Raw genomic sequence first — 16,723 nt, 5'->3', positions numbered from 1 at the left:
TCCGACAACATGACGCAAATTCTTTTATTAATGCTGTACATTCGAACAATGACAGTTTTGGTGATTCTAACTGAGTAATTGTTTTTTGAACAAAACTAAAATTTGATTTTATAAATGAAAGTTCTTGTTGAAGCAAGTTACTCTGAAAAGTTTGTTTAGAATCCAAAAGAGATTGGGAACTTTCATCTGTTAACGTATTAATTATGTTCTTTATTTTAACAAAATGATCTGCATAAAAATTAGCTGCTTCTAACCATGTTCCCCATCGCGTTAAAATAGGTTGTGGTGGAAGAGGAATGTTAGGTAGCATTTCTTTATAAAGTTGAATTCTTATAGGAGATTTAAGAAATACTTTTTTGACACTGGATATCATGGTATTTACAAGAGGAAACTTTTTTCGTATTTCCTCTGCAACTCTGTTTAATCCATGCGCTACACAAGTAACATGTATTAAATCTGGGAAAAATATTTTTAAATTTTGTCCTGCTTTCACCATATAAGGAGCAGCATCCGATAAAATAAGCAGTAATTTATTAGAAGGAATAGTTGTGGACAGGGAAAAAAAGTTGCTAATGTTTCTTGTATAAAACGCGAAATTGTTAAAGCATCTGTTTTCTCAAGTTGCTGGCATGAAATAAGATGAGATTTTGGTAAGGTATCTTCTTTAAGAACACCAATCAATAAATGAGCAATATACTTTCCTGAGGAATCAGTGGTTTCGTCTACAGATATGTAAAAATAATTATCTGCAATATCTTCCTTAATATTAATTAACACCGACGAGTATAGCCCGTTCACATTATTTCTTCTTAGAGACCGATCACTTGGAACATTAAGTTTGCAATATTTTTTTAGAAACGAACTAAAATTTACATTTGCTAATTTTGAAAGCGGTATGTTTGCAGACACTAATGCGCGACACAAGTCTTCATTAAAAGTTTCTTGTTCATCTAATTTTTTTGAAGTAGATTGGAAACATTTAGCCATTGAAGTTTGATGTTTTCCTCCTTTTTTTGCAATGTGTGAAGCAGTTCTCACATGTTGGTCTATCTGAAATTTCTTCTCACATGCTATCTATAAATAAAAATAAAAACCTTTATTTTAACCCAACCTTTAAAATATAAAAATATACAAGGTGTTTTTGGTTAATCAAATAACTGGTTTGAAAAAAAAAACACTCGCTAAGTGTTTTAAATGCAGTATTAATCCACAAATTAGTTTTTGTTACTAACCATTAGTACATCATATAACTTATTTTAAAATTCAACAAAAGTTTTTTTTTTTGTTAATTCAATTACAATAAAAATAATTGTGTTTTAGAATAGCTGACTTCACAAAAAAAGTAAAGGTGAAAATTTTTTCTACATACACACCATTGTATTGTACCATGGACAATTTTTTCTCACTAAAGGAAGCTATTTTTCATTTAAAAACAACCTACGAGTACTAAATTTCAAGTAAATACGTTTATTGGTTTTAAAGTTATTGTTGTTATTAACTAAAAGAATTTAATTTTTTTTAATTTTAACACCCTGTATCTCGAAAAGTAAATAAGTTTGACCCCTCATTAACTATATCGTTTTGTTCAATTTTTCGAGAAGTATCTACAGTCAAACGTTGTAAGTGTCATTTGGAAACACCCTGTATGTATGAAATATTAGATATTTAATAGAAAATATTAGATACTTACAATTTTGCCACAGACTGAACAGTAGATTTTTCCCATATCCATAGACAGCTCTTGATAAGGTTTAATCCAAGTTGAAGCACTGGTTGTTTTAGGCATTATAAAATCACAATCTTCCTTTTTGGTACGCACAACGAGTGTTTACGCTTTGAATATCAAAACAAAAATGATTTACAAATCTGCGCATCAAATTAGAAATGTTTAGGTACCTAATTCAATAAACTGGGAGATTTTGGAAAATCCCTAAATTAGGAACAAAACTATTAGCCGTTTACCTGCTGTTAAGATACAATAAATTGTAGATAGATTTGGGGATTAGATCATAAAATGCAAATGAGCGAACCCTTAGCGATTATCCAATAACTGAATGCCTCAGTGACCGAGACTTTCTAAGAATGTTGAGGGCTACTTAAATTGATCTTCTTTGAAATTGTAAATGTTTTGTACCTGTAGAGATTACGTACTTAGATCATTTCTTGATTAAAATGACTACAAAATTTTATACAAGAATTGAAATAAATTGGTATGTTTAAAAATTTTCAAATACAGTATAAAAATCTGAACTTTTATGCACTTTATGCAAACTTTTATACAAATATGCCAAAATATGAAATATTTGCATAAAATATGCACAATATGCAAAATATGCAATATGCATATTTGCCGAAGTCTACTTATTACACATTACACACACACATTACACACATTACTTACACATTTTAAATCTTTGACTGCTACATATCTTTTTAAGGTAACCAACTTATAATAACTTTTCCATGGATGTTTGGTTTTTCATATTGCTCTTTTTAGATGAACTGATGATGCTTCTTGGTTAAGAAGCGAAACGTCTTCAATAAATAGATGAAGTAGCCACCTTGTTTGTCTTTTATTTCTCCACTTTGACCGAAAAACCCACCACTCTTCGAGTGTTCCTTAGTTTATATTGGATTGACGGTCGTCTTTTCTCGATATATATATATATATATATATATATATATATATATATATATATATATATATATATATATATACGAGTATATATATAAAATATGTATAATATATATACATATATTTATATATAAATGTTTTGCATACCTAGATTACCATTTTTTTTGGTATAAATCGAACATAACGAGAGGTTGTGTTATAGAAAGATAGAAAATAATCGAATAAGAGGAAAAAGTTAATATAATATTCAATTGTTATAGGTTTTAGTTTATCCAGCGTCAGAAAAATCGCTAAAGAAGGTCGTGAGGTTGAAAATGGAGAAACCCCCTGATTCCCCATACCTAATAAACGACAAAAAAAGTCCTCAAAAATACAGCTAGATCCATGTGATCAAAGTATATTATGGAGACAAATATATGATTTTTATCGTTGCGATAAACACGTTTTCACAATTAATAAAATTCACCAAAAATTTGTAAATGAATTGAATTATGCAGGAAGTAGAGAAAGTATGAGGATGGAATTCTACAAATTTAGGTTTCGCTGGAAAAAACAGAAACATGTTGATAGAGAAACACTAAATTAGACATTTAAGGCTGCAATATCTGAGGAAAATCAAGAAGGCAAGAGATGCAAATAAATTTATAGTGCTTACTGACGAAACCTATTTACTTACGAGCCATATTGCAAAAAACAAATTGTGTGATACCAGTAATAATGGACTTAAAAAAAAGTATCAAAAGAGCAACGTTTAATTATTGTTGGGGCAGGAAATGAACAAGGTTTTGTTCCTGGTTCTTATTTAAGGTAGAAGTCGACGTCAAAATCTGAAGACTATCATAATGACATGAACTATGTAAATTTTAAAAAATGGTTGGACGAACATCGTTTGTGTACCTTCCCTCCGAATAGTGTAATACTCGTAGTATTAGATAATGCGCCATACTATAAAACACAGGAAGACAAATGTCTCACATCTGCATCGAACACACTTATCAACGATAAGTGTGTTATGCAAGAATGGCTTCAGGAAAGAAATATTACATGTACTGCCTCTATGTTAAAGCCTGATCTCTATAACATAATAAAATTGCATAAACCACGTTATGTAAAATATTCAATCGATAGAATTATACGAGCACAAGGACATAATGTATTTAGACTCCCACCATACTATTCATATTTAAATCCTATTCAAATGGTTTGGGCAGCTTTGAAATCAGGTGGGAGCCAGAAATGTAAACTTTACATTTACGTCAATCCAGCAGCTGTCGGACGAATTTTTTCAAACCTTTCCTGTGGAGGAGTCGAAAAAATAACAGACAAATCGCAACTGAACGTGAATTGATATCAAAGGAACCACTAATTGATGTAGTCGTAGATCGTATTGTTATTAATCCAGAGGAAGATTTAGATAGCGACGATTTACAATTAAATTCCATCAGCGAAAATAGCGACCTTGATGATTTTTGAAAATAAAAACAGGTAAATCTATTTTTATAAGCTTATTTCCACAACCGTTGGAAACAATTTATTTTAACTAAATATCGCACAATTCTCAGTATGAAACAAATTTAGCTTTCTAATTTAATAGACTTCCATCCATTCAGTTCATTTTAATTATTATGACTAATAACTTTAGCAAATAACATATTTTATCAATTACCTCAAACATTTTAACTCTGATATTAGTGCTCTGATAATAAATATAATTATAAACTCATTACATTAATTATGGAGTATTAATATTACAGTTCAATGGACGGACAACCTCTAAAATAATATTCGATTAGGCAACACCGCATCAACCAACGTCTGTCGTGTTTGGTCGTGTCAAATCTTCATCGTTGCAGTTAAATCTGTTTTGCTATAAAAGTTACTTTTGAGCTCCAAAGTGTTTTTGTACCAAAACATTTCAGGTTTCATAACTTATCTTAAAAAAACGTAGTAGATCGGATTTATTCTTAGTCGCTGCTTCGAATTTTTCTTCAATTTACTTAGAGGTAATAATACTAAGTTTTTTGTCGGACTTTTTTTGTAACTTATAATAATTACGCCACACTTCCTTAACTAACTTCTGGACATTTTTGGTATTGGTCTATTTGAAACGACATCTTAATTAAATAATTCATCTTTGGCGAAAGTGTATCAACGGTAACATAAACATTAACTTACTTTGCTTTGCTTATAATACGTCAAATCGTCAATCGTCAAACCGAAACGAAACAATAGATTAACCGAAGAAATTTAGACAAGTGAATAGCTCGCGGTAATTCCCCTACTTGGTTTAGTACCTGGACGAATACACTATTTGTGTGAGTCCCCAAAAATGCGTTTCGTTTTTAAAAATAAATAACGTGTGAGTTGTAATTTGTGTGAAGAAGTAAATAACTAATGTTGATATAAACACCCCCATGTCAGGTAATCTTCTATCATAAAAACTGTGCTATCACACATTTCCAGTCATATCACACAAGTCGAGTGTAGCCTAATTTTTAATCCAAATAACTATAGAAAGTTATTTAATTTTGACAAACCATAAAATCTTAGCTCAAACATTACACATAGAATAATGTGTTTTATCAGTTGCCGAAAATTGTAACAAGTTAATTAATATACCAAAAGGAACCTTTAGAGTTAATAAGCAAAGCTCTTAAAAGCTAACCACCTTGATTAATATGCAAGCTTAACACGAGACATAAAGCTTAAAATAATGCAAACTAGCATTCAAGAGAATGGGAAATGTTGCAGTAAAAGGCTCCAACCAAAGATTGTATATAAAGGACCAAGGAAAAGTGTTGTCTGAATATTTCATTAAATTTACAAATGACTTTTTAAAACAATGCTTTTTATTACTCGTCACTCTACGGACTACTGCATCATTACACAGCTGCAGAATAACAAAAGTAACGGCTTACAAGAAAATTAAATATTTAAATTGAAATTTTATTATATTTATTTAAAACTTATTTTTATGATTTCGGTCCTGGAGATAGTACTGAAATACAGCAACTAAATCGTCTTCTGAATTAATAATATTTTTCTAAAAATTTAAACAAATATTTTTTTTAAAGTGTATCAGTGAAACCAGTATAGTTAGTGTGCTAATTTTTGCTATAAATTATAACTGTGAGTAGCATATTTCTAAATATTAACTATTGATTAATACTTTAACCTCAAAACTTGATATCCAAGAGTACCGATAAGAAACCACTTTTTGTTCTTACCTTCTGTTCCTACCGGCTTTCGAGACAGGGCCGTCTCGAGGATCTAGTTGGCGAAGTATGCGGAATAAATTCAAAAATGGATGGAAATCCTGATGGAGAAGCTTCGGCATCTCACCATACCAACCAACCAAATACATATGCCAGTGCCCTTACTTCTTTCAAATATCCGACCAAAGAGCAAGCTGTTGTTCTCTCTAGTATCAATGGCGTCAAAATTCATGAATACATTATTGCTGTGGGACATTTAGTGCAACCAAAAAATATTCTATTTGCCTCACGTATCTCAAACAATAGAGTATATATTTACCTCACCAGTACTAATGTCGTGGATTCTTTACTGCAAGCAGTTAATTAACTAACATTGAACAATACAAAAATTGAAATTAGAAGATTAATCACCGATCCGGCCATGAATGTCAGGCATTAAAGTCGACTTAATTTTAAGCTCCACAACTTTTATAGTTTTTAATAGAAAAAGTATAAATTTAAATAATTAAAAGTGATATATCAAAGAAGTTTACAGTGATTTGTTAAGTGCCGTAAGTACTTCTTTCCAGTTAATCATAGTTTGATTAGAAATATCACTTTTAAGCATCAATGTCATATTCTTATCAATAACTGTAGTTACAAATTAACCAAAAAACTAGTTGTACTCTTATCGTTATTCAGCTAATTTGGTAATTACCAGCCGATCAACTAGTTTTAAAATAAACAGAGTCGGACTTTATTTGATTTAATCTATATATAAAATAAAGTCCTGTTAAAATCGCATATAGAGGATTCATCATGTCCGTAACATCAGATGGAAGTTCCAACGTAATTAACTCTGTACCACAACATACCAACACAGTTAAATCCTACTCAAAAGTTCTAAGCCAACATACATATCCTAGTCCTGAACAAGCGATTGTTTTCTCTTCAAAGGATGGATTACGCCTACAGGACTACCTCATACCACTAGGAGCACTTATACAGCCCAAAAACATCTAATTTTCTTCAAGGCTCTCCAATATTCGAGTATGCATGTATCTAGCGAGCAAAGAAATTGTGGATAACTTTATGCAGGTATATGATGGTATAATACTAATAAATGGTGAACCAGTTCAAGCTAGAAAATATATTACTCCAGCGGATAGGTTAGTTCTATCGAATGTATGCCCCTCAATTCCCCATGATATTCTTATTCACGAATTAGAAAACCTAGGTCTCAAGCCAGTGTCATCAATGACCTTTCTTCGTATTAGCTCTACCTTACCGGAATTCAATCATATTTACAGTTTTAGAAGACAAGTTTTTATCAACCCTGTTATAAATCCTTTACCAGAATCTTTTTTGATTAATTACGATAACAAATCCTATCGAATTTTCTTATCGCAAGATAATCAGTTATGCTTTAACTGCAAACAGCAAGGACATAATGCTAATAATTGTAAAAATCCCACAAACTCTCAACCAACACCCACACCTCAAACTATTTCAACATCGTTAAATACTCCTTCACAAATGGACACCATACAAAAACTTCCCAATCAGCAATCTACTTCCTTAACAAACAGTACAAATCCTGAACATGTCGAACCAAAAGCATCCTCAGTTACCAATACCATTACACCTCCAGAAAATAACAGCGCTAATCACTAGATATTACTCAACAGACAAGCCGTAAGCGTGACGTAGATGAAATTCTATCACCTTCACCAACATATACACCAGCTCTGTCAGAAAAAGATAAACAAACAGAAATAAATTTTAGGAAACCTACACAAAAACCCAACAAAAAACCCAAGAAAAGTTCTGATACTGACCTAAAAACAATAATAAATGAACATTCACCACCATATATCCTTAATCACGACCAATTTATAGATCTGGTAGAAAACGCACCAGGTTCTCCAAATATTATCACCACTATAACTAATTATACACATGATTTTACTGGATTACTAGCAATGATTAGTAACTTATATGCTCACATAACAGATAGATCTCTTAAAATCAAATGCACCAAACTTAGAAAAAAAATCACAAAACACCTAAATGACGAACTTTCTTCTACCGACAACGAAAATGACATTTTACTTGACACAGACCCAGAGTCTTAATAAAATTAAAACTTTTTTAAAACTAGAAAGTAAAAATGGCGTCGTTTATTTCAATTATTCAGTGGAATATAAACGGATACTATAATAACTTACCGATGTTAAAAATTCTACAATCAGAGTATCTACCAGATATTATTTGTCTTCAAGAAACGAATCTTAAGAGCAACCAAGAAACTTGTTTACATAATTATCAAAGTTTTTTAAAAAATAGAGTAAACCAAAGAATAGCAAGCGGTGGAGTGACAATTCTTGTAAATAACAAATTAACCGCAAGTAGGTTACCCCTACAAACACATTTAGAAGCTGTAGCTATTTCTCTAGAAGGGACCACAAAAATAAATATTTGCACGATTTACTTACTCCCAGGACAACCAATTGATAAACAGGACCTTTTTAACCTCGTGAGACAAATACCTTCTCCGCGTATTTTAACAGGTGATTTTAATGCTTACAATAGTATTTGGGGCTCTACATATGACGACAAAAGAGGACTTATTATTGAAGAATTAATAGATCAGTATAACTTATCACTGTTGAATAATGGACGCCCTACAAGATTCAATATACAAACAGGCGAATCAACGCCCTTGGACTTAACGATAGCGGATAATAACTTCTCTGCATTAATGACATGGAACAGATTAGACTACACTTATAACAGTGACCATTACCCAATAATAATCACCAATAACTTGTTCAAGCCCAAAAATGGAAAGCACGCCCCTAGGTGGAAAACGAAGGAAGCAAATTGGACATTATTTGAAGATATCATAGAAAAACATGTCACAAACTGTAAAATATCCAACAGTATTGACACAGACATCGAAACCTTCTTCAGCATCATATTAAAAGCAGCCGAAGAAACCATTAAGAAAACTGCACCTATTACAAAACATAAACCAGTTCCTTGGTGGAATGAACAATGTAAGACATTGATCGAAGCTTCCAAAAAAGCCTTTAACAAATACAAAAGACATAAAACACTTAACAATAAAATAGAATTTCAAAACCTTAAAGCTAAAGCTCAGTTAGTAGTAAAAACTTCAAAAAGAAATTCGTAGGCTCAATTTGTGTCCAGTATAAACAGTAGGACCCCTGTCTGAAATGTGGAAGAATGTCAAAAAAATATCTGGAATACCGGCTTATAACAAAATCACTCAACTAAAGAAAGATAATAAAATAATCACAGATGACCTAGAAATAGCAGAAGAATTTGCTAATACGTATCAAAATAGATCTAATATAAGCAATTATAATAATAATTTTATCAGCTTTAAACAGAACGAAGAATGCAATGTAATTATACCGTTTGTAGATGACACAGATGCTTTAAACACCAAATTTAGTATAAATGAATACAAAGATGCATTAAACTCATTTAAAGAGACTAGTGAGGGTCCAGATAACATCCCAATGGTTTTTCTTAAGCATTTACCTGAGAATGCACACAATCATCTTCTTAATATATTTAATATTATTTGGACAGAACAGAAATTTTCAACAGCATGGAGAGATTCTATTATAATACCTATATTAAAACCAAAATGCTCCAAAACAGATCCTGAGTCTTATAGACCAATTGCGCTAACATGTACTGCATGCAAACTGTTAGAAAAAATGGTCAACCGTCGTCTCCTCTGGACACTTGAAGATCGAAATATTATTATTCCTGAACAAAGTGGTTTCCGACAAAATAGATCAACTCTAGACAATATTATAGACCTAGAAAGCAGTGTACATGAAGCCTTCTCCCTTAATCAAAAATGTATTGGAATATTCTTCGATATTGAAAGAGCCTTTGATACAGCTTGGCGCCACCGTATCATCAGATTACTGTACGATTTAGAAATCAAAGGACATTGCCTTGCATTTATAAAAAACTTTTTATATAAAAGATATATCCAAGTTAGAGTAAATGGTAATTTGTCGTCAAAAGTGGAATTGGAAAATGGAATTCCTCAGGGATCTGTTATAAGTCCTACGCTATTTTTAATTGCCATAAATGATGTTCTAAGAAATTTAAAACTTCCACTTAAAGGCCGCTTATATGCTGACGATCTCGTAATATTTGGTCAAAGCAAAAACTTAAACAACCTCTCACAACTTGCACAGAGTTTCTTGTTAGATATTGACAAATGGTCAAAGGAATCTGGATTTATCTTTTCAACAACTAAAACTAAATATATAGTATTTTCTAAAAACAAAGTCAGTACACCAATCTCATTATATCTATACAACCAATCACTACAACAAAAAGATTCGCTAAAATTGCTAGGAGTTACTTTTGACAGAAAGTTGAATTGGAAAGAACATATCAATAATCTAGCATGTAAATGTTACAGAAGATTAAATTTACTAAAAATTCTAGCACACAAGAATTGGGGTTCAGACAGGAGTACATTGCTAATTATATACAGAACTATTATACGATCACAGCTAGACTACGCGGCTATAGCTTACGACTCAGCATCGAAATCAGTACTTAAAAAGCTCGATACTATTCATAACACAGCACTCAGAATATGCCTGGGAGCCTTTTGTACAACACCGATTGAAAGTTTACTTTGCGAAGCAATTAAATTGTCGTTAAATGATAGAAGAGTCTTAGTCTAACATATGCAACAAAAATTAAGGATAATGCAAAAAATCCTGTCTATAGAAATACTTTTACTGATAATTACCCAAACCTTAATGCAAATCACCGTTCTAATAAACCTTTCTATAAAAGAATAAAAGACCATTTGCATCTGTTTGATATTGTCATACCTGAATGTCTTCCATACACATATGATCATAATCCACCTTGGATTCAAAACATACCATCATATAACTTTGAACTTACGTCATTTGATAAAAACTCCACTAATCCTGATCTAATTATTTCCCATTTTAGAAAAATCATTAGTCGTTATAAAAATCATACCCAGATATACACTGATGGTTCAAAATCATCAGAAAGTTGTGGGAGCGTCTGTAGTAACTCCAGAGAAGGTCCTTAAATTCAAACTATCTAATGTTAGTACTATCTATACAGCTGAACTGTATGCTCTCTATCGCGCCATAGAACTAATCAATCTGACAACAAACTCCAAATATATTATCTTAACAGACTCACTTAGTGTCATACAAAGCATCCGACAACAGTATCCAAAAAACCCGCTTTTAAAAAAAATTAAAACAGTCCTTCTTCAGGCTTATATCGATCATAATGAGATAAATTTCATCTGGATCCCATCCCATATAGGAATAAAAGGCAACGAAACTGCTGACCATAGTGCGAAAGACGCGATAGTGAGTGACGTTTCCGAGATCGTAAACACATCAGTATCAACGGATATAAAAGCTTATATAAAAAAATCAATCTTAAGTGCGTGGAAAAATAAATGGAATGTGTCGAATTCAAAATTAAAACAAGTGAAACGTAGCATAGAGGCATGGAATGTGTTACCTAAGTCAAGAAGCCAAGAAATAATAATAACGCGCCTCAGACTCGGACATACTAGGTTAACGCATGATTACTTAATTAAAAAGTGCGAACCGCCGCGATGTGAAACGTGTAATATGACACTAACAATAAGGCACCTACTATGTAAATGTCCCCTCTACAATCAACAACGAAACAATAACAAGATACCAGGAACACTTATAGAAGCTCTAGGTGCAGACTGTAACTTTAACAATACTCTGAATTTCTTGAAAGACATTAATAAGTACCACAATATTTAATAAACCAAATTGTAATGAAGTAATTGTACCTAATGTAATCCACTAATTTTTCGCTAATGGCCATTTGGTCGATGCGATTTTCTAAATAAAAAAAAAAAAAGATTAATCACCCCAGCCACAAGACTCGTCATTTCTAATGTCTGCCCTACCGTTTCAAACACTTTGATAGAAGATGAACTGAAAAAGCTGGGACTTCAAACAGTATCTAGAAAAACTTTTTTGAAAGTAGGCATGCCGGATACTGCATACAGCCATGTTTTAAGCTTTCGCCGCCAAGTGTTTGTTACTCCTGATGATACTATCCTTATCCCAGACTTTGTTACAATTTACTATGACAACACCAACTACCGTATATAATTTACCCTCGACAACTTAAATTGCACTAAGTGTGCAACAAAAGGACATCAAGAAACTGATTGTCCATCAACATGTCAACAAACAACCCTCAACATTAATAGCCCATATCAACCTGAGACTGTAATTCCACAACAATCTCCCTTAATAGATACCGACCACACTAACGTTCAAATTCTTAACACTGAAACCTTAGTATCTGATCAACCATCATTAGAAGAACACACTTTGTAGACAGAAAAAACCAATGAAACAAATGTTCCCCCATTAAATACCGAAGTACCTCCTCACACAACCAAAAGACAAATATCTACCTCACCTGATATACAAGAAACATCGACTGCCACAACTTCTTTTGCAAAACCTAAACACATAATGAAACTCCAAAAAGCCTCACCCTCTGATATTATTAAAGAGTTAGAGACCATTAAAAATAAATTTGAGTCTAGGTCCCCAAAATTTCCTCTTGATTTTAATGTTATCTGTGATGCGTTACAAAATGCCTTAAACTCATAAAACCCTAACTCCATTGTAGAAAACTACACAACGGATATGATATCATTTAAAAATATTCTATTATTTGCACATAATCATATTTTAGACCGCGGTATAAAATCCAAATTAACAATGCTAAGAAAAAGATTACAACTCAATATCACTGATTCCTCATCGGATATAGAAAGTGATATCTCTGTTTCTCAGTCAGGTACCCAAAATGGCTAATACATTTATTTTACAATGGAACCTAAACGGATATTACAACAACGTAGAATCTCTTAATATTTTAATGAAAGAATTGTCTCCCCTAGTAATCTGTTTACAGGAAACACATCTTAAAACTAAAAACTTACATATTAAAAACTACACTAGCTTTCTCAAAAATCGCTACACAGAACACGCCATCGGCGGAGTAAGTATTTTCGTAAAAAATTGTGTAGAAGCAAGAAAAATTCACCTAAACACTAATTTGGAAGCCGTTGCTGTATCTATATCATGCAATATCAACTGCAGACCTATTAACATATGTAACATTTACCTCCCTCATCCAAATGAAAATGTACTTGAAGACTTACAGCGCTTAATCGATGATATTCCTGCTCCCAAACTAATACTTGGTGACTTTCATTGTCATATTATCACATGGGGTAGTATAAAAACAGACAAATGTGGTAGACTTCTACAGAAATTAATAGATAATCAAAATCTAATATTAATGAATACTGGTAAACCTACTCATTTTAGCTCCCACAATAGTACTTTTTCTGCCATCGATATTTCGTTGTGTGATCACTCATTAGCTACAAGTTTTTCTTGGAATAGTCTTTATTATAGTGATCATTTTCCTCTAACAATTGAAATCATTGGGCATGATCAACCGAATATTCCTGTTTACCAAAAATGGAAATTAAACTCAGCAAACTGGGACTTATATAGAGATCTAATAAATAATTAAATTACGAACTTTATTTTAGAAGAAAGCATAGATTTGTCTCTTCATCACTTCAATGATATTATACTAAAATGCGCTAATATTGCAGTGGGAAAAACAAAACCTTGTAAACAAAAACCAGTACCATGGTGGAATGAAGAAATAGCTTTAGCTATGAAATCTAGCAAACATGCTTTCAATGTTTTAAAAAGACATAAAACAACAAAAAATGTTAACAACTTTAAAAAACTTAGGGCAAAAACTAAATATCTTATTAAAAAAAGTAAAAAAGAAAAATGGTCAAATTATGTCTCCACCATAAATTCATCAACACCTATGACTACAATCTAGAATAAAGTAGGTACACTAAGAGGTGAACAAGACTCAATTCACATTAACACTCTTTCTTATAAAAACAAATTAATATCTTCCAAACAAGAAATTAGTAATATTATGTCAGCTATATATAAGACAAATTCAAGCAATCCAAACTTCGATCCCGCATTTTTAGATTTCAAAAATAAACGTGAAATGACAGAAATATCTATAGTAGATAGTGATAATCCACTAAATTTTCCCATCATATATAAAGAATTTGAAAAAGCTCTAGATAAATCAAAAAACACTTCATCGGGTCCTGATAATATACTAATAATATTTATCAAAAACTTGCCGTACACAGGAAAATTAATTCTCTTAGACATTTTCAATCACATTTACCTTAATAAAAAATTTCCATCAATCTGGTCTGAATCAACAATTATTCCCATTTTAAAACCTTTCAAATCAAAAACTGACCCTCTTTCCTATAGACCAATTTCTCTTACAAATAATACATACAAACTACTAGAAAAAAATTTCAATAACAGATTAATATGGTTTTTTGAAAAAAACCGATTATTAAGCCATATTCAAAGCGGTTTCAGAAAAGGCAGATCAGCTCATGATGCCGTAGTAGCTATTGACAATATTATGTGAGTCTTTTAGAAATAACCAAAAAGTAATTGCCATATTTTTTGATAAAAATAAAGCATTTGATACTGCATGGAGATACAACATTTTACAAACCATATCTAACTGGGGTATCCAAGGAAATTTTCTTGCTTTTGTAAAACATTTCATGAATAATAGAGTATTTCAAGTACGTGTGAATGGAATTACTTCACAAACAGAATGTCTTAAAAACGGTATTCCACAGGGCTCAACCTTAAGCTTCACTCTATTTTTAATAGCAATTAATAATATCGCTCAAGAGATAAAGCTACCTTTGAAAGCAGATCTGTATGCAGATGACTTAGTTTTATATACTAGTAGCTGCAATATTACACTAGCCTCAAAAATTTTGCAATCATTTCTGCATAAACTAAAAGACTGGTCCCAAAAAACTGGTTTTACGTTCTCAGATGATAAATCTCGTTTCATCGTATTTAATAAAAGAAAAACTGATTGCAAAACTACACTTACTCTAAATGGTATCAACCTAATACAAGTAGAGAGCATTGACTTTCTTGGCCTGAGACTGGACAGTCAGCTAACATGGGCAGAACATATTAAAAAGCTAGTCGTTTCCTGCCAATCTAAAATAAATCTCCTTAAAATTCTATCAAACCGATCTTGGGGAGCGGACACCCCAAAATTGCTGCATATATACCAATCATTAATCCGAAGTAAACTGGATTATGGTGCAATATGCTATTCAATTGCTAGTAATTATATTCTTAAAAAATGAGACATTATACAAAACACATGTTTAAGACTTATTCTGGGTACTTACCGAACTAGTCCTGTTTCAAGTTTTCAGGTTATCCTAGATGAATCCCTCCTATCAATACGAAGACAACACATTTCTTTAAATTATGCTACGAGACTGTCTTCCAACCCTAATAACACAAACTATCCACTTCTTTAAAAATATATACATCTACTCATTGCCATCAACAAATTAAATATCCACCCCTTAAAGAACGTTTAACGAGATATGGTTTTGACATGGAGCATCTGACACATTATTATCCTTCACAACGAACTACACCTCCCTGGACTATTAATTTTCTCACTATTGATATATCCCTTACGGCCTATCCAAAGAGTACCACAAATCCCATAAGCATTAACAAATTATATCAAGAACGGATATCAGAATACACTGGTTATAACAAGATTTTTACTGATGCGTCAAGAACTAAAAACGGACATGCAGCGGCCTTTATTCTATGAAAGTCTGAATATGCAGTTCGCATCCCTCAATTCTGCAGCATTTTCACGGGAGAAGCAATCGCCATTTTAAAAGCATTAGACATGTGTAAGAGTCATGCAAGCTCAAACTTGCTTATCATTACTGACTCTTTACAACCAACAATCCTGCAACAAATACAATTAGCACTTTATCACCTACAAAATAGACACGTGAACGTTAAATTTTTCTGGGTACCATCACATACAAGTATCGCAGGAAATGAAAAAGTAGATGAATTAGCAAAGAAATATGCTACTAACGAACAAACTGAAATAATGACTACAATTCAATTCAGTGATATCCAGCTCATTATTAAACAGCACTGTCTAAAAAATTGGCAACAAATGTGGAATTCTAATAAGGCTAACCTTAAAAACGTTCAAACTAGGATTGGCACTAAACTACAATTTTCAAGGACATACGTTTACTACACAAAATTTAAGTTATATTATATGTATCATTTTGGAATTTGGTAATTTATTATTTGTAATTTAATACGCAATTTGTAATTAGTATATTTAATAACAACTGTAAAATCTGTAAAACCCGCTAATAACCCTACATATAAGTTAATAAAAAAAAACTTTTTATTAACTTATTGACAACTATTTTAATTTGTACTACAATTTACTTGACAAGTCAAAGGTTTAGATTATTAAACCACATATCTTGACTTTTCTACTACTGGAAATTGTTCTATAAAATTCTTAATTTACAATTAAAATATATTTGTTGCGCTGTTAATAACAATTCGCCATATATATATATATATATATATATATATATATATATATATATATATATATATATATATATCTTTAAGGTATATGACCGTTTAATTTAATATAAAAAAATGTGCACTCGTAAGTGAATGGGATGTTTTCGGTCAATTTGGAGATAAAAAAGACAAGAGTTGTGCTACTTTATCTATTTATTGAAGACGTTTCGCCTATTGTTCAATAAGCATCATCAGTTCATCTAAAAGAGTGTTATTAGCGATACATCTAATATGAA

Source organism: Diabrotica undecimpunctata, chromosome 11 (assembly GCF_040954645.1).
Source record: "Diabrotica undecimpunctata isolate CICGRU chromosome 11, icDiaUnde3, whole genome shotgun sequence".
Taxonomy (NCBI): domain Eukaryota; kingdom Metazoa; phylum Arthropoda; class Insecta; order Coleoptera; family Chrysomelidae; genus Diabrotica; species Diabrotica undecimpunctata.
This window is presented reverse-complemented; position numbering follows the sequence as displayed.